The 23,295-nt window shown below is 48.9% G+C and overlaps 40 non-coding genes across 40 annotated transcripts; all 40 read left to right on the top strand.

Moving 5' to 3' along the window:
• The first annotated feature begins 471 nt into the window (after positions 1–471).
• Trnaf-gaa (transfer RNA phenylalanine (anticodon GAA)) lies at positions 472–544 on the top strand. The gene has a single exon. It is a non-coding gene; the product is annotated as a tRNA-Phe (tRNA).
• A 536-nt stretch (positions 545–1,080) lies between these two features.
• Positions 1,081–1,153, top strand: Trnak-uuu (transfer RNA lysine (anticodon UUU)). The gene has a single exon. It is a non-coding gene; the product is annotated as a tRNA-Lys (tRNA).
• Positions 1,154–1,290: 137 nt separating this feature from the next.
• Positions 1,291–1,372, top strand: Trnas-cga (transfer RNA serine (anticodon CGA)). Its single transcript has one exon. It is a non-coding gene; the product is annotated as a tRNA-Ser (tRNA).
• A 708-nt stretch (positions 1,373–2,080) lies between these two features.
• Positions 2,081–2,162, top strand: Trnas-uga (transfer RNA serine (anticodon UGA)). The gene has a single exon. It is a non-coding gene; the product is annotated as a tRNA-Ser (tRNA).
• Positions 2,163–2,746: 584 nt separating this feature from the next.
• Trnaf-gaa (transfer RNA phenylalanine (anticodon GAA)) lies at positions 2,747–2,819 on the top strand. Its single transcript has one exon. It is a non-coding gene; the product is annotated as a tRNA-Phe (tRNA).
• Positions 2,820–3,355: 536 nt separating this feature from the next.
• Positions 3,356–3,428, top strand: Trnak-uuu (transfer RNA lysine (anticodon UUU)). The gene has a single exon. It is a non-coding gene; the product is annotated as a tRNA-Lys (tRNA).
• A 137-nt stretch (positions 3,429–3,565) lies between these two features.
• On the top strand, positions 3,566–3,647 carry Trnas-cga (transfer RNA serine (anticodon CGA)). The gene has a single exon. It is a non-coding gene; the product is annotated as a tRNA-Ser (tRNA).
• A 708-nt stretch (positions 3,648–4,355) lies between these two features.
• Positions 4,356–4,437, top strand: Trnas-uga (transfer RNA serine (anticodon UGA)). The gene has a single exon. It is a non-coding gene; the product is annotated as a tRNA-Ser (tRNA).
• A 584-nt stretch (positions 4,438–5,021) lies between these two features.
• Trnaf-gaa (transfer RNA phenylalanine (anticodon GAA)) lies at positions 5,022–5,094 on the top strand. The gene has a single exon. It is a non-coding gene; the product is annotated as a tRNA-Phe (tRNA).
• A 536-nt stretch (positions 5,095–5,630) lies between these two features.
• On the top strand, positions 5,631–5,703 carry Trnak-uuu (transfer RNA lysine (anticodon UUU)). Its single transcript has one exon. It is a non-coding gene; the product is annotated as a tRNA-Lys (tRNA).
• Positions 5,704–5,840: 137 nt separating this feature from the next.
• Positions 5,841–5,922, top strand: Trnas-cga (transfer RNA serine (anticodon CGA)). Its single transcript has one exon. It is a non-coding gene; the product is annotated as a tRNA-Ser (tRNA).
• Positions 5,923–6,640: 718 nt separating this feature from the next.
• Positions 6,641–6,722, top strand: Trnas-uga (transfer RNA serine (anticodon UGA)). The gene has a single exon. It is a non-coding gene; the product is annotated as a tRNA-Ser (tRNA).
• A 584-nt stretch (positions 6,723–7,306) lies between these two features.
• Trnaf-gaa (transfer RNA phenylalanine (anticodon GAA)) lies at positions 7,307–7,379 on the top strand. Its single transcript has one exon. It is a non-coding gene; the product is annotated as a tRNA-Phe (tRNA).
• Positions 7,380–7,915: 536 nt separating this feature from the next.
• Trnak-uuu (transfer RNA lysine (anticodon UUU)) lies at positions 7,916–7,989 on the top strand. Its single transcript has one exon. It is a non-coding gene; the product is annotated as a tRNA-Lys (tRNA).
• A 137-nt stretch (positions 7,990–8,126) lies between these two features.
• Positions 8,127–8,208, top strand: Trnas-cga (transfer RNA serine (anticodon CGA)). The gene has a single exon. It is a non-coding gene; the product is annotated as a tRNA-Ser (tRNA).
• Positions 8,209–8,916: 708 nt separating this feature from the next.
• On the top strand, positions 8,917–8,998 carry Trnas-uga (transfer RNA serine (anticodon UGA)). The gene has a single exon. It is a non-coding gene; the product is annotated as a tRNA-Ser (tRNA).
• Positions 8,999–9,582: 584 nt separating this feature from the next.
• Positions 9,583–9,655, top strand: Trnaf-gaa (transfer RNA phenylalanine (anticodon GAA)). Its single transcript has one exon. It is a non-coding gene; the product is annotated as a tRNA-Phe (tRNA).
• A 536-nt stretch (positions 9,656–10,191) lies between these two features.
• Trnak-uuu (transfer RNA lysine (anticodon UUU)) lies at positions 10,192–10,264 on the top strand. The gene has a single exon. It is a non-coding gene; the product is annotated as a tRNA-Lys (tRNA).
• A 137-nt stretch (positions 10,265–10,401) lies between these two features.
• On the top strand, positions 10,402–10,483 carry Trnas-cga (transfer RNA serine (anticodon CGA)). Its single transcript has one exon. It is a non-coding gene; the product is annotated as a tRNA-Ser (tRNA).
• A 697-nt stretch (positions 10,484–11,180) lies between these two features.
• Positions 11,181–11,262, top strand: Trnas-uga (transfer RNA serine (anticodon UGA)). The gene has a single exon. It is a non-coding gene; the product is annotated as a tRNA-Ser (tRNA).
• A 584-nt stretch (positions 11,263–11,846) lies between these two features.
• Trnaf-gaa (transfer RNA phenylalanine (anticodon GAA)) lies at positions 11,847–11,919 on the top strand. The gene has a single exon. It is a non-coding gene; the product is annotated as a tRNA-Phe (tRNA).
• A 536-nt stretch (positions 11,920–12,455) lies between these two features.
• Positions 12,456–12,528, top strand: Trnak-uuu (transfer RNA lysine (anticodon UUU)). The gene has a single exon. It is a non-coding gene; the product is annotated as a tRNA-Lys (tRNA).
• Positions 12,529–12,665: 137 nt separating this feature from the next.
• Positions 12,666–12,747, top strand: Trnas-cga (transfer RNA serine (anticodon CGA)). The gene has a single exon. It is a non-coding gene; the product is annotated as a tRNA-Ser (tRNA).
• Positions 12,748–13,455: 708 nt separating this feature from the next.
• On the top strand, positions 13,456–13,537 carry Trnas-uga (transfer RNA serine (anticodon UGA)). The gene has a single exon. It is a non-coding gene; the product is annotated as a tRNA-Ser (tRNA).
• A 584-nt stretch (positions 13,538–14,121) lies between these two features.
• On the top strand, positions 14,122–14,194 carry Trnaf-gaa (transfer RNA phenylalanine (anticodon GAA)). Its single transcript has one exon. It is a non-coding gene; the product is annotated as a tRNA-Phe (tRNA).
• Positions 14,195–14,730: 536 nt separating this feature from the next.
• On the top strand, positions 14,731–14,803 carry Trnak-uuu (transfer RNA lysine (anticodon UUU)). Its single transcript has one exon. It is a non-coding gene; the product is annotated as a tRNA-Lys (tRNA).
• Positions 14,804–14,940: 137 nt separating this feature from the next.
• Positions 14,941–15,022, top strand: Trnas-cga (transfer RNA serine (anticodon CGA)). Its single transcript has one exon. It is a non-coding gene; the product is annotated as a tRNA-Ser (tRNA).
• A 697-nt stretch (positions 15,023–15,719) lies between these two features.
• Positions 15,720–15,801, top strand: Trnas-uga (transfer RNA serine (anticodon UGA)). The gene has a single exon. It is a non-coding gene; the product is annotated as a tRNA-Ser (tRNA).
• Positions 15,802–16,385: 584 nt separating this feature from the next.
• On the top strand, positions 16,386–16,458 carry Trnaf-gaa (transfer RNA phenylalanine (anticodon GAA)). The gene has a single exon. It is a non-coding gene; the product is annotated as a tRNA-Phe (tRNA).
• Positions 16,459–16,994: 536 nt separating this feature from the next.
• On the top strand, positions 16,995–17,067 carry Trnak-uuu (transfer RNA lysine (anticodon UUU)). The gene has a single exon. It is a non-coding gene; the product is annotated as a tRNA-Lys (tRNA).
• Positions 17,068–17,204: 137 nt separating this feature from the next.
• Trnas-cga (transfer RNA serine (anticodon CGA)) lies at positions 17,205–17,286 on the top strand. Its single transcript has one exon. It is a non-coding gene; the product is annotated as a tRNA-Ser (tRNA).
• Positions 17,287–17,994: 708 nt separating this feature from the next.
• Positions 17,995–18,076, top strand: Trnas-uga (transfer RNA serine (anticodon UGA)). Its single transcript has one exon. It is a non-coding gene; the product is annotated as a tRNA-Ser (tRNA).
• A 584-nt stretch (positions 18,077–18,660) lies between these two features.
• On the top strand, positions 18,661–18,733 carry Trnaf-gaa (transfer RNA phenylalanine (anticodon GAA)). Its single transcript has one exon. It is a non-coding gene; the product is annotated as a tRNA-Phe (tRNA).
• Positions 18,734–19,269: 536 nt separating this feature from the next.
• Positions 19,270–19,342, top strand: Trnak-uuu (transfer RNA lysine (anticodon UUU)). The gene has a single exon. It is a non-coding gene; the product is annotated as a tRNA-Lys (tRNA).
• A 137-nt stretch (positions 19,343–19,479) lies between these two features.
• On the top strand, positions 19,480–19,561 carry Trnas-cga (transfer RNA serine (anticodon CGA)). Its single transcript has one exon. It is a non-coding gene; the product is annotated as a tRNA-Ser (tRNA).
• Positions 19,562–20,269: 708 nt separating this feature from the next.
• Trnas-uga (transfer RNA serine (anticodon UGA)) lies at positions 20,270–20,351 on the top strand. Its single transcript has one exon. It is a non-coding gene; the product is annotated as a tRNA-Ser (tRNA).
• A 584-nt stretch (positions 20,352–20,935) lies between these two features.
• Positions 20,936–21,008, top strand: Trnaf-gaa (transfer RNA phenylalanine (anticodon GAA)). The gene has a single exon. It is a non-coding gene; the product is annotated as a tRNA-Phe (tRNA).
• A 747-nt stretch (positions 21,009–21,755) lies between these two features.
• Positions 21,756–21,837, top strand: Trnas-cga (transfer RNA serine (anticodon CGA)). Its single transcript has one exon. It is a non-coding gene; the product is annotated as a tRNA-Ser (tRNA).
• Positions 21,838–22,545: 708 nt separating this feature from the next.
• On the top strand, positions 22,546–22,627 carry Trnas-uga (transfer RNA serine (anticodon UGA)). The gene has a single exon. It is a non-coding gene; the product is annotated as a tRNA-Ser (tRNA).
• Positions 22,628–23,211: 584 nt separating this feature from the next.
• On the top strand, positions 23,212–23,284 carry Trnaf-gaa (transfer RNA phenylalanine (anticodon GAA)). The gene has a single exon. It is a non-coding gene; the product is annotated as a tRNA-Phe (tRNA).
• Positions 23,285–23,295: the final 11 nt, after the last annotated feature.

Consider the following 23,295-nt stretch of genomic DNA (forward strand, 5'->3'; position numbering starts at 1 on the left):
GGCACCCAGAAGCCACAGCTCATCGCCTCGTCACACTGCCGTCCACCAGGTGTGAGTGCAAGTGTCGCCTCTCTGGGCAGTGCAGATGTGTCCATTTTAGCTTGCAGACAGTTACGTGTAGCAATTTATGAGCTAACGCAAGTCAAATGTTTTAGCGTGTGTATCTGCTAGATACTGCCTCTCACATGGTAGAGAGGCTCACTCCTTCTTGTGTCTCGTTCTCTGCACACGAGTTGCACGTGGCATCGATATAGCATAGGTTTTCTAGAGAAAGCGAAGTCAATATTACATGAATCGAGTCGACATGTTTGCTTCTTACGATGATGGAATCAGAAGAAATGTGTGTGGTACTTCACTGCATCTGCTGCTCGCCTTTCAGCGTCCCTATGTCTTATCAGACGAAGATGACTGTGAAATTGGCGGCGATTCAGAGGTTAACGAAGACGCGCAAATCTGCGGACTTAGGTGTGAGCCGAAATAGCTCAGTTGGGAGAGCGTTAGACTGAAGATCTAAAGGTCCCTGGTTCGATCCCGGGTTTCGGCAAGCGTATGTTTTGAAGCTGATGCCAATGGAATTGCTCCGAGTCTGTGATGATGTAGGTACAGCCGATAACAAAAATGACTCTATCCTGTAACTGTTCAGGTTGTCTAGTGCTTGCCGTAAGAGGAACACAGTAGGCAACTCCCTGAGAAGTAAGAAAATACGAAAAGTCCTACCGACTGCGTTCCTTTTTTTGTGTCAGGAGGTGAAGAACGTCTCCAACGGAACCGTGAAATGAGCGAAAACGTGGGAAGCATTGCATTCGAAATGCTTGTGAAATTTCCAATTACTCAGTGAGTGTCGACAAAACACGTAAATCCTCTACTCCAACGTATGAGACCTAACGACTGCTGCGGTTTGTTTTTGCATCGTGTGTCAGCATTCTTCGATAGTCTGCTACGAGCTTAGCGCGACACGTTTGTAGACAGCATTCAGGCGACGTTTAATTAGTAACAGCTCCATGCAGCGATAGCACAGCTGTGAAGGACATGAGTCAATGTACAGCTGTGCATCGTGGGATGTTCTCTACTGTCGTGTGAGCCCGGATAGCTCAGTCGGTAGAGCATTAGGCTTTTAACCTAAGGGTCCAGGGTTCAAGTCCCTGTTCGGGCGGAAATTTTAATACTTTGGTAGCGATTCCTCTGGTAGCGGTGGAAACACTACGGAAAAGAATGCAGCTACGCCGTTTTCTGATGCCACATAGCTTTAAACCGTAGAAGTTGCATGTGTCGGAGAACTTCGACCTACGGGCAGTCGTGGCCGAGTGGTTAAGGCGTCTGACTCGAAATCAGATTCCCTCTGGGAGCGTAGGTTCGAATCCTACCGGCTGCGTGCGATTTTGCGTAAAGAGGAGCAAATATTTTCACACACGTGAACGCGGTTGCAAACCGATGGCGCCATCTTCAACAAGACGAAAATTTCCGTTTAACAATACTGAGTGTCGCGACGGCTGCTGCTTACTGTGGCTACCGGTTCTCCTCTCACTGACGCTGGGACTGCAGAAAGCCGTCGCAGGCCCACGAGTGCGCTCCCGTCATTTTCTCGCGTCGACGCCGAGTTCGTGAGTACACAGACGTGCTTGGAAGCGTTGGACAGAGCCAACATTCATTTCTCTCTTTTTTAAGAATCGCAATTCGGTCATTCGAGTGCGGAAAAAGCAATGGTGCAGCGTTTCTTTTCTTAAGATCTCGCAGCTACTTGCAAGTATGTCGACCACTTAAGACGACAGAAAACTAGCGTCAGCGGTGCGTCAGTGGGAAGTCGGTGAAGTCGCCATTGGAGCCATAAGCCAGTAATTACGTCATGCGAATCACTCGCATGCCACACAGCTGTACGATAGCTCAGTCGGTAGAGCGTTTGATTTTCAACCAAAGGGTGTTGGGTTCAACGCCATGTCTAGGAGAAAATTAATACACTTTCGTAACGGCTAATGTGCTGGCAATGGAAACACTACAGAAAAGAGTGAGGCCACGCCGCTTTCTGCCATTGGATTGCTTCTAAAGGTGCACTTTCACGTGTCGGAAGACGCTACTGCTACCGGCAGTCGTGGCCGAGTGGTTAAGGCGTCTGACTTGAAATCAGATTCCCTCTGGGAGCGTAGGTTCGAGTCCTGCCGACTGCGGAAATTTTGTAGCTCTCAAAAGATGGGCGTTCAGCTGCATTCTAGCAGTTGCGTCACTACTAAACACGTGGGTCGCCGGCAATGTGCAGTATTATTGGCTGCAGCGCTACAGTGGCACCCAGAAGCCACAGCTCATCGCCTCGTCACACTGCCGTCCACCAGGTGTGAGTGCAAGTGTCGCCTCTCTGGGCAGTGCAGATGTGTCCATTTTAGCTTGCAGACAGTTACGTGTAGCAATTTATGAGCTAACGCAAGTCAAATGTTTTAGCGTGTGTATCTGCTAGATACTGCCTCTCACATGGTAGAGAGGCTCACTCCTTCTTGTGTCTCGTTCTCTGCACACGAGTTGCACGTGGCATCGATATAGCATAGGTTTTCTAGAGAAAGCGAAGTCAATATTACATGAATCGAGTCGACATGTTTGCTTCTTACGATGATGGAATCAGAAGAAATGTGTGTGGTACTTCACTGCATCTGCTGCTCGCCTTTCAGCGTCCCTATGTCTTATCAGACGAAGATGACTGTGAAATTGGCGGCGATTCAGAGGTTAACGAAGACGCGCAAATCTGCGGACTTAGGTGTGAGCCGAAATAGCTCAGTTGGGAGAGCGTTAGACTGAAGATCTAAAGGTCCCTGGTTCGATCCCGGGTTTCGGCAAGCGTATGTTTTGAAGCTGATGCCAATGGAATTGCTCCGAGTCTGTGATGATGTAGGTACAGCCGATAACAAAAATGACTCTATCCTGTAACTGTTCAGGTTGTCTAGTGCTTGCCGTAAGAGGAACACAGTAGGCAACTCCCTGAGAAGTAAGAAAATACGAAAAGTCCTACCGACTGCGTTCCTTTTTTTGTGTCAGGAGGTGAAGAACGTCTCCAACGGAACCGTGAAATGAGCGAAAACGTGGGAAGCATTGCATTCGAAATGCTTGTGAAATTTCCAATTACTCAGTGAGTGTCGACAAAACACGTAAATCCTCTACTCCAACGTATGAGACCTAACGACTGCTGCGGTTTGTTTTTGCATCGTGTGTCAGCATTCTTCGATAGTCTGCTACGAGCTTAGCGCGACACGTTTGTAGACAGCATTCAGGCGACGTTTAATTAGTAACAGCTCCATGCAGCGATAGCACAGCTGTGAAGGACATGAGTCAATGTACAGCTGTGCATCGTGGGATGTTCTCTACTGTCGTGTGAGCCCGGATAGCTCAGTCGGTAGAGCATTAGGCTTTTAACCTAAGGGTCCAGGGTTCAAGTCCCTGTTCGGGCGGAAATTTTAATACTTTGGTAGCGATTCCTCTGGTAGCGGTGGAAACACTACGGAAAAGAATGCAGCTACGCCGTTTTCTGATGCCACATAGCTTTAAACCGTAGAAGTTGCATGTGTCGGAGAACTTCGACCTACGGGCAGTCGTGGCCGAGTGGTTAAGGCGTCTGACTCGAAATCAGATTCCCTCTGGGAGCGTAGGTTCGAATCCTACCGGCTGCGTGCGATTTTGCGTAAAGAGGAGCAAATATTTTCACACACGTGAACGCGGTTGCAAACCGATGGCGCCATCTTCAACAAGACGAAAATTTCCGTTTAACAATACTGAGTGTCGCGACGGCTGCTGCTTACTGTGGCTACCGGTTCTCCTCTCACTGACGCTGGGACTGCAGAAAGCCGTCGCAGGCCCACGAGTGCGCTCCCGTCATTTTCTCGCGTCGACGCCGAGTTCGTGAGTACACAGACGTGCTTGGAAGCGTTGGACAGAGCCAACATTCATTTCTCTCTTTTTTAAGAATCGCAATTCGGTCATTCGAGTGCGGAAAAAGCAATGGTGCAGCGTTTCTTTTCTTAAGATCTCGCAGCTACTTGCAAGTATGTCGACCACTTAAGACGACAGAAAACTAGCGTCAGCGGTGCGTCAGTGGGAAGTCGGTGAAGTCGCCATTGGAGCCATAAGCCAGTAATTACGTCATGCGAATCACTCGCATGCCACACAGCTGTACGATAGCTCAGTCGGTAGAGCGTTTGATTTTCAACCAAAGGGTGTTGGGTTCAACGCCATGTCTAGGAGAAAATTAATACACTTTCGTAACGGCTAATGTGCTGGCAATGGAAACACTACAGAAAAGAGTGAGGCCACGCCGCTTTCTGCCATTGGATTGCTTCTAAAGGTGCACTTTCACGTGTCGGAAGACGCTACTGCTACCGGCAGTCGTGGCCGAGTGGTTAAGGCGTCTGACTTGAAATCAGATTCCCTCTGGGAGCGTAGGTTCGAGTCCTGCCGACTGCGGAAATTTTGTAGCTCTCAAAAGATGGGCGTTCAGCTGCATTCTAGCAGTTGCGTCACTACTAAACACGTGGGTCGCCGGCAATGTGCAGTATTATTGGCTGCAGCGCTACAGTGGCACCCAGAAGCCACAGCTCATCGCCTCGTCACACTGCCGTCCACCAGGTGTGAGTGCAAGTGTCGCCTCTCTGGGCAGTGCAGATGTGTCCATTTTAGCTTGCAGACAGTTACGTGTAGCAATTTATGAGCTAACGCAAGTCAAATGTTTTAGCGTGTGTATCTGCTAGATACTGCCTCTCACATGGTAGAGAGGCTCACTCCTTCTTGTGTCTCGTTCTCTGCACACGAGTTGCACGTGGCATCGATATAGCATAGGTTTTCTAGAGAAAGCGAAGTCAATATTACATGAATCGAGTCGACATGTTTGCTTCTTACGATGATGGAATCAGAAGAAATGTGTGTGGTACTTCACTGCATCTGCTGCTCGCCTTTCAGCGTCCCTATGTCTTATCAGACGAAGATGACTGTGAAATTGGCGGCGATTCAGAGGTTAACGAAGACGCGCAAATCTGCGGACTTAGGTGTGAGCCGAAATAGCTCAGTTGGGAGAGCGTTAGACTGAAGATCTAAAGGTCCCTGGTTCGATCCCGGGTTTCGGCAAGCGTATGTTTTGAAGCTGATGCCAATGGAATTGCTCCGAGTCTGTGATGATGTAGGTACAGCCGATAACAAAAATGACTCTATCCTGTAACTGTTCAGGTTGTCTAGTGCTTGCCGTAAGAGGAACACAGTAGGCAACTCCCTGAGAAGTAAGAAAATACGAAAAGTCCTACCGACTGCGTTCCTTTTTTTGTGTCAGGAGGTGAAGAACGTCTCCAACGGAACCGTGAAATGAGCGAAAACGTGGGAAGCATTGCATTCGAAATGCTTGTGAAATTTCCAATTACTCAGTGAGTGTCGACAAAACACGTAAATCCTCTACTCCAACGTATGAGACCTAACGACTGCTGCGGTTTGTTTTTGCATCGTGTGTCAGCATTCTTCGATAGTCTGCTACGAGCTTAGCGCGACACGTTTGTAGACAGCATTCAGGCGACGTTTAATTAGTAACAGCTCCATGCAGCGATAGCACAGCTGTGAAGGACATGAGTCAATGTACAGCTGTGCATCGTGGGATGTTCTCTACTGTCTTGTGAGCCCGGATAGCTCAGTCGGTAGAGCATTAGGCTTTTAACCTAAGGGTCCAGGGTTCAAGTCCCTGTTCGGGCGGAAATTTTAATACTTTGGTAGCGATTCCTCTGGTAGCGGTGGAAACACTACGGAAAAGAATGCAGCTACGCCGTTTTCTGATGCCACATAGCTTTAAACCGTAGAAGTTGCATGTGTCGGAGAACTTCGACCTACGGGCAGTCGTGGCCGAGTGGTTAAGGCGTCTGACTCGAAATCAGATTCCCTCTGGGAGCGTAGGTTCGAATCCTACCGGCTGCGTGCGATTTTGCGTAAAGAGGAGCAAATATTTTCACACACGTGAACGCGGTTGCAAACCGATGGCGCCATCTTCAACAAGACGAAAATTTCCGTTTAACAATACTGAGTGTCGCGACGGCTGCTGCTTACTGTGGCTACCGGTTCTCCTCTCACTGACGCTGGGACTGCAGAAAGCCGTCGCAGGCCCACGAGTGCGCTCCCGTCATTTTCTCGCGTCGACGCCGAGTTCGTGAGTACACAGACGTGCTTGGAAGCGTTGGACAGAGCCAACATTCATTTCTCTCTTTTTTAAGAATACACTAGATCGCGTGTTATTGGGGATAACGACGGAGACGAATTTAAGTTCTGCTACCTAGATACAAAAATAATCCATTCAGGACGGAGAAAGGATGACATAAAAAATTCTGGTCAAGAGAATTCTAACAGTACAAACACAGTCCATAATGTGAGAAAGAAACTTCTGAGAGTGTATGTCTGGGGCACAGTAGTGAAACATTGGCTGTACAGCTGTACGATAGCTCAGTCGGTAGAGCGTTTGATTTTCAACCAAAGGGTGTTGGGTTCAACGCCATGTCTAGGAGAAAATTAATACACTTTCGTAACGGCTAATGTGCTGGCAATGGAAACACTACAGAAAAGAGTGAGGCCACGCCGCTTTCTGCCATTGGATTGCTTCTAAAGGTGCACTTTCACGTGTCGGAAGACGCTACTGCTACCGGCAGTCGTGGCCGAGTGGTTAAGGCGTCTGACTTGAAATCAGATTCCCTCTGGGAGCGTAGGTTCGAGTCCTGCCGACTGCGGAAATTTTGTAGCTCTCAAAAGATGGGCGTTCAGCTGCATTCTAGCAGTTGCGTCACTACTAAACACGTGGGTCGCCGGCAATGTGCAGTATTATTGGCTGCAGCGCTACAGTGGCACCCAGAAGCCACAGCTCATCGCCTCGTCACACTGCCGTCCACCAGGTGTGAGTGCAAGTGTCGCCTCTCTGGGCAGTGCAGATGTGTCCATTTTAGCTTGCAGACAGTTACGTGTAGCAATTTATGAGCTAACGCAAGTCAAATGTTTTAGCGTGTGTATCTGCTAGATACTGCCTCTCACATGGTAGAGAGGCTCACTCCTTCTTGTGTCTCGTTCTCTGCACACGAGTTGCACGTGGCATCGATATAGCATAGGTTTTCTAGAGAAAGCGAAGTCAATATTACATGAATCGAGTCGACATGTTTGCTTCTTACGATGATGGAATCAGAAGAAATGTGTGTGGTACTTCACTGCATCTGCTGCTCGCCTTTCAGCGTCCCTATGTCTTATCAGACGAAGATGACTGTGAAATTGGCGGCGATTCAGAGGTTAACGAAGACGCGCAAATCTGCGGACTTAGGTGTGAGCCGAAATAGCTCAGTTGGGAGAGCGTTAGACTGAAGATCTAAAGGTCCCTGGTTCGATCCCGGGTTTCGGCAAGCGTATGTTTTGAAGCTGATGCCAATGGAATTGCTCCGAGTCTGTGATGATGTAGGTACAGCCGATAACAAAAATGACTCTATCCTGTAACTGTTCAGGTTGTCTAGTGCTTGCCGTAAGAGGAACACAGTAGGCAACTCCCTGAGAAGTAAGAAAATACGAAAAGTCCTACCGACTGCGTTCCTTTTTTTGTGTCAGGAGGTGAAGAACGTCTCCAACGGAACCGTGAAATGAGCGAAAACGTGGGAAGCATTGCATTCGAAATGCTTGTGAAATTTCCAATTACTCAGTGAGTGTCGACAAAACACGTAAATCCTCTACTCCAACGTATGAGACCTAACGACTGCTGCGGTTTGTTTTTGCATCGTGTGTCAGCATTCTTCGATAGTCTGCTACGAGCTTAGCGCGACACGTTTGTAGACAGCATTCAGGCGACGTTTAATTAGTAACAGCTCCATGCAGCGATAGCACAGCTGTGAAGGACATGAGTCAATGTACAGCTGTGCATCGTGGGATGTTCTCTACTGTCGTGTGAGCCCGGATAGCTCAGTCGGTAGAGCATTAGGCTTTTAACCTAAGGGGTCCAGGGTTCAAGTCCCTGTTCGGGCGGAAATTTTAATACTTTGGTAGCGATTCCTCTGGTAGCGGTGGAAACACTACGGAAAAGAATGCAGCTACGCCGTTTTCTGATGCCACATAGCTTTAAACCGCAGAAGTTGCATGTGTCGGAGAACCTCGACCTACGGGCAGTCGTGGCCGAGTGGTTAAGGCGTCTGATTCGAAATTAGATTCCCTCTGGGAGCGTAGGTTCGAATCCTACCGGCTGCGTGCGATTTTGCGTAAAGAGGAGCAAATATTTTCACACACGTGAACGCGGTTGCAAACCGATGGCGCCATCTTCAACAAGACGAAAATTTCCGTTTAACAATACTGAGTGTCGCGACGGCTGCTGCTTACTGTGGCTACCGGTTCTCCTCTCACTGACGCTGGGACTGCAGAAAGCCGTCGCAGGCCCACGAGTGCGCTCCCGTCATTTTCTCGCGTCGACGCCGAGTTCGTGAGTACACAGACGTGCTTGGAAGCGTTGGACAGAGCCAACATTCATTTCTCTCTTTTTTAAGAATCGCAATTCGGTCATTCGAGTGCGGAAAAAGCAATGGTGCAGCGTTTCTTTTCTTAAGATCTCGCAGCTACTTGCAAGTATGTCGACCACTTAAGACGACAGAAAACTAGCGTCAGCGGTGCGTCAGTGGGAAGTCGGTGAAGTCGCCATTGGAGCCATAAGCCAGTAATTACGTCATGCGAATCACTCGCATGCCACACAGCTGTACGATAGCTCAGTCGGTAGAGCGTTTGATTTTCAACCAAAGGGTGTTGGGTTCAACGCCATGTCTAGGAGAAAATTAATACACTTTCGTAACGGCTAATGTGCTGGCAATGGAAACACTACAGAAAAGAGTGAGGCCACGCCGCTTTCTGCCATTGGATTGCTTCTAAAGGTGCACTTTCACGTGTCGGAAGACGCTACTGCTACCGGCAGTCGTGGCCGAGTGGTTAAGGCGTCTGACTTGAAATCAGATTCCCTCTGGGAGCGTAGGTTCGAGTCCTGCCGACTGCGGAAATTTTGTAGCTCTCAAAAGATGGGCGTTCAGCTGCATTCTAGCAGTTGCGTCACTACTAAACACGTGGGTCGCCGGCAATGTGCAGTATTATTGGCTGCAGCGCTACAGTGGCACCCAGAAGCCACAGCTCATCGCCTCGTCACACTGCCGTCCACCAGGTGTGAGTGCAAGTGTCGCCTCTCTGGGCAGTGCAGATGTGTCCATTTTAGCTTGCAGACAGTTACGTGTAGCAATTTATGAGCTAACGCAAGTCAAATGTTTTAGCGTGTGTATCTGCTAGATACTGCCTCTCACATGGTAGAGAGGCTCACTCCTTCTTGTGTCTCGTTCTCTGCACACGAGTTGCACGTGGCATCGATATAGCATAGGTTTTCTAGAGAAAGCGAAGTCAATATTACATGAATCGAGTCGACATGTTTGCTTCTTACGATGATGGAATCAGAAGAAATGTGTGTGGTACTTCACTGCATCTGCTGCTCGCCTTTCAGCGTCCCTATGTCTTATCAGACGAAGATGACTGTGAAATTGGCGGCGATTCAGAGGTTAACGAAGACGCGCAAATCTGCGGACTTAGGTGTGAGCCGAAATAGCTCAGTTGGGAGAGCGTTAGACTGAAGATCTAAAGGTCCCTGGTTCGATCCCGGGTTTCGGCAAGCGTATGTTTTGAAGCTGATGCCAATGGAATTGCTCCGAGTCTGTGATGATGTAGGTACAGCCGATAACAAAAATGACTCTATCCTGTAACTGTTCAGGTTGTCTAGTGCTTGCCGTAAGAGGAACACAGTAGGCAACTCCCTGAGAAGTAAGAAAATACGAAAAGTCCTACCGACTGCGTTCCTTTTTTTGTGTCAGGAGGTGAAGAACGTCTCCAACGGAACCGTGAAATGAGCGAAAACGTGGGAAGCATTGCATTCGAAATGCTTGTGAAATTTCCAATTACTCAGTGAGTGTCGACAAAACACGTAAATCCTCTACTCCAACGTATGAGACCTAACGACTGCTGCGGTTTGTTTTTGCATCGTGTGTCAGCATTCTTCGATAGTCTGCTACGAGCTTAGCGCGACACGTTTGTAGACAGCATTCAGGCGACGTTTAATTAGTAACAGCTCCATGCAGCGATAGCACAGCTGTGAAGGACATGAGTCAATGTACAGCTGTGCATCGTGGGATGTTCTCTACTGTCGTGTGAGCCCGGATAGCTCAGTCGGTAGAGCATTAGGCTTTTAACCTAAGGGTCCAGGGTTCAAGTCCCTGTTCGGGCGGAAATTTTAATACTTTGGTAGCGATTCCTCTGGTAGCGGTGGAAACACTACGGAAAAGAATGCAGCTACGCCGTTTTCTGATGCCACATAGCTTTAAACCGTAGAAGTTGCATGTGTCGGAGAACTTCGACCTACGGGCAGTCGTGGCCGAGTGGTTAAGGCGTCTGACTCGAAATCAGATTCCCTCTGGGAGCGTAGGTTCGAATCCTACCGGCTGCGTGCGATTTTGCGTAAAGAGGAGCAAATATTTTCACACACGTGAACGCGGTTGCAAACCGATGGCGCCATCTTCAACAAGACGAAAATTTCCGTTTAACAATACTGAGTGTCGCGACGGCTGCTGCTTACTGTGGCTACCGGTTCTCCTCTCACTGACGCTGGGACTGCAGAAAGCCGTCGCAGGCCCACGAGTGCGCTCCCGTCATTTTCTCGCGTCGACGCCGAGTTCGTGAGTACACAGACGTGCTTGGAAGCGTTGGACAGAGCCAACATTCATTTCTCTCTTTTTTAAGAATCGCAATTCGGTCATTCGAGTGCGGAAAAAGCAATGGTGCAGCGTTTCTTTTCTTAAGATCTCGCAGCTACTTGCAAGTATGTCGACCACTTAAGACGACAGAAAACTAGCGTCAGTGGGAAGTCGGTGAAGTCGCCATTGGAGCCATAAGCCAGTAATTACGTCATGCGAATCACTCGCATGCCACACAGCTGTACGATAGCTCAGTCGGTAGAGCGTTTGATTTTCAACCAAAGGGTGTTGGGTTCAACGCCATGTCTAGGAGAAAATTAATACACTTTCGTAACGGCTAATGTGCTGGCAATGGAAACACTACAGAAAAGAGTGAGGCCACGCCGCTTTCTGCCATTGGATTGCTTCTAAAGGTGCACTTTCACGTGTCGGAAGACGCTACTGCTACCGGCAGTCGTGGCCGAGTGGTTAAGGCGTCTGACTTGAAATCAGATTCCCTCTGGGAGCGTAGGTTCGAGTCCTGCCGACTGCGGAAATTTTGTAGCTCTCAAAAGATGGGCGTTCAGCTGCATTCTAGCAGTTGCGTCACTACTAAACACGTGGGTCGCCGGCAATGTGCAGTATTATTGGCTGCAGCGCTACAGTGGCACCCAGAAGCCACAGCTCATCGCCTCGTCACACTGCCGTCCACCAGGTGTGAGTGCAAGTGTCGCCTCTCTGGGCAGTGCAGATGTGTCCATTTTAGCTTGCAGACAGTTACGTGTAGCAATTTATGAGCTAACGCAAGTCAAATGTTTTAGCGTGTGTATCTGCTAGATACTGCCTCTCACATGGTAGAGAGGCTCACTCCTTCTTGTGTCTCGTTCTCTGCACACGAGTTGCACGTGGCATCGATATAGCATAGGTTTTCTAGAGAAAGCGAAGTCAATATTACATGAATCGAGTCGACATGTTTGCTTCTTACGATGATGGAATCAGAAGAAATGTGTGTGGTACTTCACTGCATCTGCTGCTCGCCTTTCAGCGTCCCTATGTCTTATCAGACGAAGATGACTGTGAAATTGGCGGCGATTCAGAGGTTAACGAAGACGCGCAAATCTGCGGACTTAGGTGTGAGCCGAAATAGCTCAGTTGGGAGAGCGTTAGACTGAAGATCTAAAGGTCCCTGGTTCGATCCCGGGTTTCGGCAAGCGTATGTTTTGAAGCTGATGCCAATGGAATTGCTCCGAGTCTGTGATGATGTAGGTACAGCCGATAACAAAAATGACTCTATCCTGTAACTGTTCAGGTTGTCTAGTGCTTGCCGTAAGAGGAACACAGTAGGCAACTCCCTGAGAAGTAAGAAAATACGAAAAGTCCTACCGACTGCGTTCCTTTTTTTGTGTCAGGAGGTGAAGAACGTCTCCAACGGAACCGTGAAATGAGCGAAAACGTGGGAAGCATTGCATTCGAAATGCTTGTGAAATTTCCAATTACTCAGTGAGTGTCGACAAAACACGTAAATCCTCTACTCCAACGTATGAGACCTAACGACTGCTGCGGTTTGTTTTTGCATCGTGTGTCAGCATTCTTCGATAGTCTGCTACGAGCTTAGCGCGACACGTTTGTAGACAGCATTCAGGCGACGTTTAATTAGTAACAGCTCCATGCAGCGATAGCACAGCTGTGAAGGACATGAGTCAATGTACAGCTGTGCATCGTGGGATGTTCTCTACTGTCGTGTGAGCCCGGATAGCTCAGTCGGTAGAGCATTAGGCTTTTAACCTAAGGGTCCAGGGTTCAAGTCCCTGTTCGGGCGGAAATTTTAATACTTTGGTAGCGATTCCTCTGGTAGCGGTGGAAACACTACGGAAAAGAATGCAGCTACGCCGTTTTCTGATGCCACATAGCTTTAAACCGCAGAAGTTGCATGTGTCGGAGAACCTCGACCTACGGGCAGTCGTGGCCGAGTGGTTAAGGCGTCTGATTCGAAATTAGATTCCCTCTGGGAGCGTAGGTTCGAATCCTACCGGCTGCGTGCGATTTTGCGTAAAGAGGAGCAAATATTTTCACACACGTGAACGCGGTTGCAAACCGATGGCGCCATCTTCAACAAGACGAAAATTTCCGTTTAACAATACTGAGTGTCGCGACGGCTGCTGCTTACTGTGGCTACCGGTTCTCCTCTCACTGACGCTGGGACTGCAGAAAGCCGTCGCAGGCCCACGAGTGCGCTCCCGTCATTTTCTCGCGTCGACGCCGAGTTCGTGAGTACACAGACGTGCTTGGAAGCGTTGGACAGAGCCAACATTCATTTCTCTCTTTTTTAAGAATCGCAATTCGGTCATTCGAGTGCGGAAAAAGCAATGGTGCAGCGTTTCTTTTCTTAAGATCTCGCAGCTACTTGCAAGTATGTCGACCACTTAAGACGACAGAAAACTAGCGTCAGCGGTGCGTCAGTGGGAAGTCGGTGAAGTCGCCATTGGAGCCATAAGCCAGTAATTACGTCATGCGAATCACTCGCATGCCACACAGCTGTACGATAGCTCAGTCGGTAGAGCGTTTGATTTTCAACCAAAGGGTGTTGGGTTCAACGCCATGTCTAGGAGAAAATTAATACACTTTCGTAACGGCTAATGTGCTGGCAATGGAAACACTACAGAAAAGAGTGAGGCCACGCCGCTTTCTGCCATTGGATTGCTTCTAAAGGTGCACTTTCACGTGTCGGAAGACGCTACTGCTACCGGCAGTCGTGGCCGAGTGGTTAAGGCGTCTGACTTGAAATCAGATTCCCTCTGGGAGCGTAGGTTCGAGTCCTGCCGACTGCGGAAATTTTGTAGCTCTCAAAAGATGGGCGTTCAGCTGCATTCTAGCAGTTGCGTCACTACTAAACACGTGGGTCGCCGGCAATGTGCAGTATTATTGGCTGCAGCGCTACAGTGGCACCCAGAAGCCACAGCTCATCGCCTCGTCACACTGCCGTCCACCAGGTGTGAGTGCAAGTGTCGCCTCTCTGGGCAGTGCAGATGTGTCCATTTTAGCTTGCAGACAGTTACGTGTAGCAATTTATGAGCTAACGCAAGTCAAATGTTTTAGCGTGTGTATCTGCTAGATACTGCCTCTCACATGGTAGAGAGGCTCACTCCTTCTTGTGTCTCGTTCTCTGCACACGAGTTGCACGTGGCATCGATATAGCATAGGTTTTCTAGAGAAAGCGAAGTCAATATTACATGAATCGAGTCGACATGTTTGCTTCTTACGATGATGGAATCAGAAGAAATGTGTGTGGTACTTCACTGCATCTGCTGCTCGCCTTTCAGCGTCCCTATGTCTTATCAGACGAAGATGACTGTGAAATTGGCGGCGATTCAGAGGTTAACGAAGACGCGCAAATCTGCGGACTTAGGTGTGAGCCGAAATAGCTCAGTTGGGAGAGCGTTAGACTGAAGATCTAAAGGTCCCTGGTTCGATCCCGGGTTTCGGCAAGCGTATGTTTTGAAGCTGATGCCAATGGAATTGCTCCGAGTCTGTGATGATGTAGGTACAGCCGATAACAAAAATGACTCTATCCTGTAACTGTTCAGGTTGTCTAGTGCTTGCCGTAAGAGGAACACAGTAGGCAACTCCCTGAGAAGTAAGAAAATACGAAAAGTCCTACCGACTGCGTTCCTTTTTTTGTGTCAGGAGGTGAAGAACGTCTCCAACGGAACCGTGAAATGAGCGAAAACGTGGGAAGCATTGCATTCGAAATGCTTGTGAAATTTCCAATTACTCAGTGAGTGTCGACAAAACACGTAAATCCTCTACTCCAACGTATGAGACCTAACGACTGCTGCGGTTTGTTTTTGCATCGTGTGTCAGCATTCTTCGATAGTCTGCTACGAGCTTAGCGCGACACGTTTGTAGACAGCATTCAGGCGACGTTTAATTAGTAACAGCTCCATGCAGCGATAGCACAGCTGTGAAGGACATGAGTCAATGTACAGCTGTGCATCGTGGGATGTTCTCTACTGTCGTGTGAGCCCGGATAGCTCAGTCGGTAGAGCATTAGGCTTTTAACCTAAGGGTCCAGGGTTCAAGTCCCTGTTCGGGCGGAAATTTTAATACTTTGGTAGCGATTCCTCTGGTAGCGGTGGAAACACTACGGAAAAGAATGCAGCTACGCCGTTTTCTGATGCCACATAGCTTTAAACCGCAGAAGTTGCATGTGTCGGAGAACCTCGACCTACGGGCAGTCGTGGCCGAGTGGTTAAGGCGTCTGATTCGAAATTAGATTCCCTCTGGGAGCGTAGGTTCGAATCCTACCGGCTGCGTGCGATTTTGCGTAAAGAGGAGCAAATATTTTCACACACGTGAACGCGGTTGCAAACCGATGGCGCCATCTTCAACAAGACGAAAATTTCCGTTTAACAATACTGAGTGTCGCGACGGCTGCTGCTTACTGTGGCTACCGGTTCTCCTCTCACTGACGCTGGGACTGCAGAAAGCCGTCGCAGGCCCACGAGTGCGCTCCCGTCATTTTCTCGCGTCGACGCCGAGTTCGTGAGTACACAGACGTGCTTGGAAGCGTTGGACAGAGCCAACATTCATTTCTCTCTTTTTTAAGAATCGCAATTCGGTCATTCGAGTGCGGAAAAAGCAATGGTGCAGCGTTTCTTTTCTTAAGATCTCGCAGCTACTTGCAAGTATGTCGACCACTTAAGACGACAGAAAACTAGCGTCAGTGGGAAGTCGGTGAAGTCGCCATTGGAGCCATAAGCCAGTAATTACGTCATGCGAATCACTCGCATGCCACACAGCTGTACGATAGCTCAGTCGGTAGAGCGTTTGATTTTCAACCAAAGGGTGTTGGGTTCAACGCCATGTCTAGGAGAAAATTAATACACTTTCGTAACGGCTAATGTGCTGGCAATGGAAACACTACAGAAAAGAGTGAGGCCACGCCGCTTTCTGCCATTGGATTGCTTCTAAAGGTGCACTTTCACGTGTCGGAAGACGCTACTGCTACCGGCAGTCGTGGCCGAGTGGTTAAGGCGTCTGACTTGAAATCAGATTCCCTCTGGGAGCGTAGGTTCGAGTCCTGCCGACTGCGGAAATTTTGTAGCTCTCAAAAGATGGGCGTTCAGCTGCATTCTAGCAGTTGCGTCACTACTAAACACGTGGGTCGCCGGCAATGTGCAGTATTATTGGCTGCAGCGCTACAGTGGCACCCAGAAGCCACAGCTCATCGCCTCGTCACACTGCCGTCCACCAGGTGTGAGTGCAAGTGTCGCCTCTCTGGGCAGTGCAGATGTGTCCATTTTAGCTTGCAGACAGTTACGTGTAGCAATTTATGAGCTAACGCAAGTCAAATGTTTTAGCGTGTGTATCTGCTAGATACTGCCTCTCACATGGTAGAGAGGCTCACTCCTTCTTGTGTCTCGTTCTCTGCACACGAGTTGCACGTGGCATCGATATAGCATAGGTTTTCTAGAGAAAGCGAAGTCAATATTACATGAATCGAGTCGACATGTTTGCTTCTTACGATGATGGAATCAGAAGAAATGTGTGTGGTACTTCACTGCATCTGCTGCTCGCCTTTCAGCGTCCCTATGTCTTATCAGACGAAGATGACTGTGAAATTGGCGGCGATTCAGAGGTTAACGAAGACGCGCAAATCTGCGGACTTAGGTGTGAGCCGAAATAGCTCAGTTGGGAGAGCGTTAGACTGAAGATCTAAAGGTCCCTGGTTCGATCCCGGGTTTCGGCAAGCGTATGTTTTGAAGCTGATGCCAATGGAATTGCTCCGAGTCTGTGATGATGTAGGTACAGCCGATAACAAAAATGACTCTATCCTGTAACTGTTCAGGTTGTCTAGTGCTTGCCGTAAGAGGAACACAGTAGGCAACTCCCTGAGAAGTAAGAAAATACGAAAAGTCCTACCGACTGCGTTCCTTTTTTTGTGTCAGGAGGTGAAGAACGTCTCCAACGGAACCGTGAAATGAGCGAAAACGTGGGAAGCATTGCATTCGAAATGCTTGTGAAATTTCCAATTACTCAGTGAGTGTCGACAAAACACGTAAATCCTCTACTCCAACGTATGAGACCTAACGACTGCTGCGGTTTGTTTTTGCATCGTGTGTCAGCATTCTTCGATAGTCTGCTACGAGCTTAGCGCGACACGTTTGTAGACAGCATTCAGGCGACGTTTAATTAGTAACAGCTCCATGCAGCGATAGCACAGCTGTGAAGGACATGAGTCAATGTACAGCTGTGCATCGTGGGATGTTCTCTACTGTCGTGTGAGCCCGGATAGCTCAGTCGGTAGAGCATTAGGCTTTTAACCTAAGGGTCCAGGGTTCAAGTCCCTGTTCGGGCGGAAATTTTAATACTTTGGTAGCGATTCCTCTGGTAGCGGTGGAAACACTACGGAAAAGAATGCAGCTACGCCGTTTTCTGATGCCACATAGCTTTAAACCGCAGAAGTTGCATGTGTCGGAGAACCTCGACCTACGGGCAGTCGTGGCCGAGTGGTTAAGGCGTCTGATTCGAAATTAGATTCCCTCTGGGAGCGTAGGTTCGAATCCTACCGGCTGCGTGCGATTTTGCGTAAAGAGGAGCAAATATTTTCACACACGTGAACGCGGTTGCAAACCGATGGCGCCATCTTCAACAAGACGAAAATTTCCGTTTAACAATACTGAGTGTCGCGACGGCTGCTGCTTACTGTGGCTACCGGTTCTCCTCTCACTGACGCTGGGACTGCAGAAAGCCGTCGCAGGCCCACGAGTGCGCTCCCGTCATTTTCTCGCGTCGACGCCGAGTTCGTGAGTACACAGACGTGCTTGGAAGCGTTGGACAGAGCCAACATTCATTTCTCTCTTTTTTAAGAATCGCAATTCGGTCATTCGAGTGCGGAAAAAGCAATGGTGCAGCGTTTCTTTTCTTAAGATCTCGCAGCTACTTGCAAGTATGTCGACCACTTAAGACGACAGAAAACTAGCGTCAGCGGTGCGTCAGTGGGAAGTCGGTGAAGTCGCCATTGGAGCCATAAGCCAGTAATTACGTCATGCGAATCACTCGCATGCCACACAGCTGTACGATAGCTCAGTCGGTAGAGCGTTTGATTTTCAACCAAAGGGTGTTGGGTTCAACGCCATGTCTAGGAGAAAATTAATACACTTTCGTAACGGCTAATGTGCTGGCAATGGAAACACTACAGAAAAGAGTGAGGCCACGCCGCTTTCTGCCATTGGATTGCTTCTAAAGGTGCACTTTCACGTGTCGGAAGACGCTACTGCTACCGGCAGTCGTGGCCGAGTGGTTAAGGCGTCTGACTTGAAATCAGATTCCCTCTGGGAGCGTAGGTTCGAGTCCTGCCGACTGCGGAAATTTTGTAGCTCTCAAAAGATGGGCGTTCAGCTGCATTCTAGCAGTTGCGTCACTACTAAACACGTGGGTCGCCGGCAATGTGCAGTATTATTGGCTGCAGCGCTACAGTGGCACCCAGAAGCCACAGCTCATCGCCTCGTCACGCTGCCGTCCACCAGGTGTGAGTGCAAGTGTCGCCTCTCTGGGCAGTGCAGATGTGTCCATTTTAGCTTGCAGACAGTTACGTGTAGCAATTTATGAGCTAACGCAAGTCAAATGTTTTAGCGTGTGTATCTGCTAGATACTGCCTCTCACATGGTAGAGAGGCTCACTCCTTCTTGTGTCTCGTTCTCTGCACACGAGTTGCACGTGGCATCGATATAGCATAGGTTTTCTAGAGAAAGCGAAGTCAATATTACATGAATCGAGTCGACATGTTTGCTTCTTACGATGATGGAATCAGAAGAAATGTGTGTGGTACTTCACTGCATCTGCTGCTCGCCTTTCAGCGTCCCTATGTCTTATCAGACGAAGATGACTGTGAAATTGGCGGCGATTCAGAGGTTAACGAAGACGCGCAAATCTGCGGACTTAGGTGTGAGCCGAAATAGCTCAGTTGGGAGAGCGTTAGACTGAAGATCTAAAGGTCCCTGGTTCGATCCCGGGTTTCGGCAAGCGTATGTTTTGAAGCTGATGCCAATGGAATTGCTCCGAGTCTGTGATGATGTAGGTACAGCCGATAACAAAAATGACTCTATCCTGTAACTGTTCAGGTTGTCTAGTGCTTGCCGTAAGAGGAACACAGTAGGCAACTCCCTGAGAAGTAAGAAAATACGAAAAGTCCTACCGACTGCGTTCCTTTTTTTGTGTCAGGAGGTGAAGAACGTCTCCAACGGAACCGTGAAATGAGCGAAAACGTGGGAAGCATTGCATTCGAAATGCTTGTGAAATTTCCAATTACTCAGTGAGTGTCGACAAAACACGTAAATCCTCTACTCCAACGTATGAGACCTAACGACTGCTGCGGTTTGTTTTTGCATCGTGTGTCAGCATTCTTCGATAGTCTGCTACGAGCTTAGCGCGACACGTTTGTAGACAGCATTCAGGCGACGTTTAATTAGTAACAGCTCCATGCAGCGATAGCACAGCTGTGAAGGACATGAGTCAATGTACAGCTGTGCATCGTGGGATGTTCTCTACTGTCGTGTGAGCCCGGATAGCTCAGTCGGTAGAGCATTAGGCTTTTAACCTAAGGGTCCAGGGTTCAAGTCCCTGTTCGGGCGGAAATTTTAATACTTTGGTAGCGATTCCTCTGGTAGCGGTGGAAACACTACGGAAAAGAATGCAGCTACGCCGTTTTCTGATGCCACATAGCTTTAAACCGCAGAAGTTGCATGTGTCGGAGAACCTCGACCTACGGGCAGTCGTGGCCGAGTGGTTAAGGCGTCTGATTCGAAATTAGATTCCCTCTGGGAGCGTAGGTTCGAATCCTACCGGCTGCGTGCGATTTTGCGTAAAGAGGAGCAAATATTTTCACACACGTGAACGCGGTTGCAAACCGATGGCGCCATCTTCAACAAGACGAAAATTTCCGTTTAACAATACTGAGTGTCGCGACGGCTGCTGCTTACTGTGGCTACCGGTTCTCCTCTCACTGACGCTGGGACTGCAGAAAGCCGTCGCAGGCCCACGAGTGCGCTCCCGTCATTTTCTCGCGTCGACGCCGAGTTCGTGAGTACACAGACGTGCTTGGAAGCGTTGGACAGAGCCAACATTCATTTCTCTCTTTTTTAAGAATCGCAATTCGGTCATTCGAGTGCGGAAAAAGCAATGGTGCAGCGTTTCTTTTCTTAAGATCTCGCAGCTACTTGCAAGTATGTCGACCACTTAAGACGACAGTAAACTAGCGTCAGCGGTGCGTCAGTGGGAAGTCGGTGAAGTCGCCATTGGAGCCACAAGCCAGTAATTACGTCATGCGAATCACTCGCACGCAACGCAGCTGTACGATAGCTCAGTCGGTAGAGCGTTTGATTTTCAACCAAAGGGTGTTGGGTTCAAGGCCATGTCTAGGCGAAAATTAATACAATTTCGTAACGGCTAATGTGCTGGCAATGGAAACACTACAGAAAAGAGTTAGGCCACGCAGCTTTCTGCCATTGGATTGCTTCTAAAGTTGGACTTTCACTTGTCGGAAGACGCTATTGCCACCGGCAGTCGTGGCCGAGTGGTTAAGGCGTCTGACTTGAAATCAGATTCCCTCTGGGAGCGTAGGTTCGAGTCCTGCCGACTGCGAAAATTTTCTCGCTCTCAGAAGATGGACGTTCAGCTGCATCCTAGCAGTTGCGTCTCTACTAAACACGTGGGTCTCCAGCAATGTGCAGTGTTCTTTGGCGCAGCGCTACAGTCGCTCCCAGAAGCCACAGCTCATCTCCTCGTCTCACTGCCGTCCACCAAGTGTCAGTGCAAGTGTCGCCTCTCTGGGCAGTGCAGATGTGTCCATTTTAGCTTGCAGACGGTGACGTGTAGCAATTTATGAGCTAACGCAAGTCAAATGTTTTAGCGTGTGTATCTGCTAGATACTGCCTCTCACATGGTAGAGAGGCTCACTCCTTCTTGTGTCTCGTTCTCTGCACACGAGTTGCACGTGGCATCGATATAGCAAAGGTTTTCTAGAGAAAGCGAAGTCAATATTACATGAATCGAGTCGACATGTTTGCTTCTTACGATGATGGAATCAGAAGAAATGTGTGTGGTACTTCACTGCATCTGCTGCTCGCCTTTCAGCGTCCCTATGTCTTATCAGACGAAGATGACTGTGAAATTGGCGGCGATTCAGAGGTTAACGAAGACGCGCAAATCTGCGGACTTAGGTGTGAGCCGAAATAGCTCAGTTGGGAGAGCGTTAGACTGAAGATCTAAAGGTCCCTGGTTCGATCCCGGGTTTCGGCAAGCGTATGTTTTGAAGCTGATGCCAATGGAATTGCTCCGAGTCTGTGATGATGTAGGTACAGCCGATAACAAAAATGACTCTATCCTGTAACTGTTCAGGTTGTCTAGTGCTTGCCGTAAGAGGAACACAGTAGGCAACTCCCTGAGAAGTAAGAAAATACGAAAAGTCCTACCGACTGCGTTCCTTTTTTTGTGTCAGGAGGTGAAGAACGTCTCCAACGGAACCGTGAAATGAGCGAAAACGTGGGAAGCATTGCATTCGAAATGCTTGTGAAATTTCCAATTACTCAGTGAGTGTCGACAAAACACGTAAATCCTCTACTCCAACGTATGAGACCTAACGACTGCTGCGGTTTGTTTTTGCATCGGGTGTCAGCATTCTTCGATAGTCTGCTACAAGCTTAGCGCGACACGTTTGTAGACAGCATTCAGGCAACGTTTAATTAGTAACAGCTCCATGCAGCGATAGCACAGCTGTGAAGGACATGAGTCAATGTACAGCTGTGCATCGTGGGATGTTCTGTACTGTCGTGTGAGCCCGGATAGCTCAGTCGGTAGAGCATTAGGCTTTTTAACCTAAGGGTCCAGGGTTCAAGTCCCTGTTCGAGCGGATATTTTAATACTTTGGTAGCGATTCCTCTGGTAGCGGTGGAAACACTACGGAAAAGAATGCAGCTACGCCGTTTTCTGATGCCACATAGCTTTAAACCGTAGAAGTTGCATGTGTCGGAGAACCTCGACCTACGGGCAGTCGTGGCGGGGTGGTTAAGGCGTCTGACTCGAAATCAGATTCCCTCTGGGAGCGTAGGTTCGAATCCTACCGGCTGCGTGCGATTTTGCGTAAAGAGGAGCAAATATTTTCACACACGTGAACGCGGTTGCAAACCGATGGCGCCATCTTCAACAAGACGAAAATTTCCGTTTAACAATACTGAGTGTCGCGACGGCTGCTGCTTACTGTGGCTACCGGTTCTCCTCTCACTGACGCTGGGACTGCAGAAAGCCGTCGCAGGCCCACGAGTGCGCTCCCGTCATTTTCTCGCGTCGACGCCGAGTTCGTGAGTACACAGACGTGCTTGGAAGCGTTGGACAGAGCCAACATTCATTTCTCTCTTTTTTAAGAATCGCAATTCAGTCATTCGAGTGCGGAAAAAGCAATGGTGCAGCGTTTCTTTTCTTAAGATCTCGCAGCTACTTGCAAGTATGTCGACCACTTAAGACGACAGTAAACTAGCGTCAGCGGTGCGTCAGTGGGAAGTCGGTGAAGTCGCCATTGGAGCCACAAGCCAGTAATTACGTCATGCGAATCACTCGCACGCAACGCAGCTGTACGATAGCTCAGTCGGTAGAGCGTTTGATTTTCAACCAAAGGGTGTTGGGTTCAAGGCCATGTCTAGGCGAAAATTAATACAATTTCGTAACGGCTAATGTGCTGGCAATGGAAACACTACAGAAAAGAGTTAGGCCACGCAGCTTTCTGCCATTGGATTGCTTCTAAAGTTGGACTTTCACTTGTCGGAAGACGCTATTGCCACCGGCAGTCGTGGCCGAGTGGTTAAGGCGTCTGACTTGAAATCAGATTCCCTCTGGGAGCGTAGGTTCGAGTCCTGCCGACTGCGAAAATTTTCTCGCTCTCAGAAGATGGACGTTCAGCTGCATCCTAGCAGTTGCGTCTCTACTAAACACGTGGGTCTCCAGCAATGTGCAGTGTTCTTTGGCGCAGCGCTACAGTCGCTCCCAGAAGCCACAGCTCATCTCCTCGTCTCACTGCCGTCCACCAAGTGTCAGTGCAAGTGTCGCCTCTCTGGGCAGTGCAGATGTGTCCATTTTAGCTTGCAGACGGTGACGTGTAGCAATTTATGAGCTAACGCAAGTCAAATGTTTTAGCGTGTGTATCTGCTAGATACTGCCTCTCACATGGTAGAGAGGCTCACTCCTTCTTGTGTCTCGTTCTCTGCACACGAGTTGCACGTGGCATCGATATAGCAAAGGTTTTCTAGAGAAAGCGAAGTCAATATTACATGAATCGAGTCGACATGTTTGCTTCTTACGATGATGGAATCAGAAGAAATGTGTGTGGTACTTCACTGCATCTGCTGCTCGCCTTTCAGCGTCCCTATGTCTTATCAGACGAAGATGACTGTGAAATTGGCGGCGATTCAGAGGTTAACGAAGACGCGCAAATCTGCGGACTTAGGTGTGAGCCGAAATAGCTCAGTTGGGAGAGCGTTAGACTGAAGATCTAAAGGTCCCTGGTTCGATCCCGGGTTTCGGCAAGCGTATGTTT

This window comes from Schistocerca gregaria, unplaced genomic scaffold (genome assembly GCF_023897955.1).
Source record: "Schistocerca gregaria isolate iqSchGreg1 unplaced genomic scaffold, iqSchGreg1.2 ptg001165l, whole genome shotgun sequence".
Classification (NCBI taxonomy): Eukaryota; Metazoa; Arthropoda; class Insecta; order Orthoptera; family Acrididae; genus Schistocerca; species Schistocerca gregaria.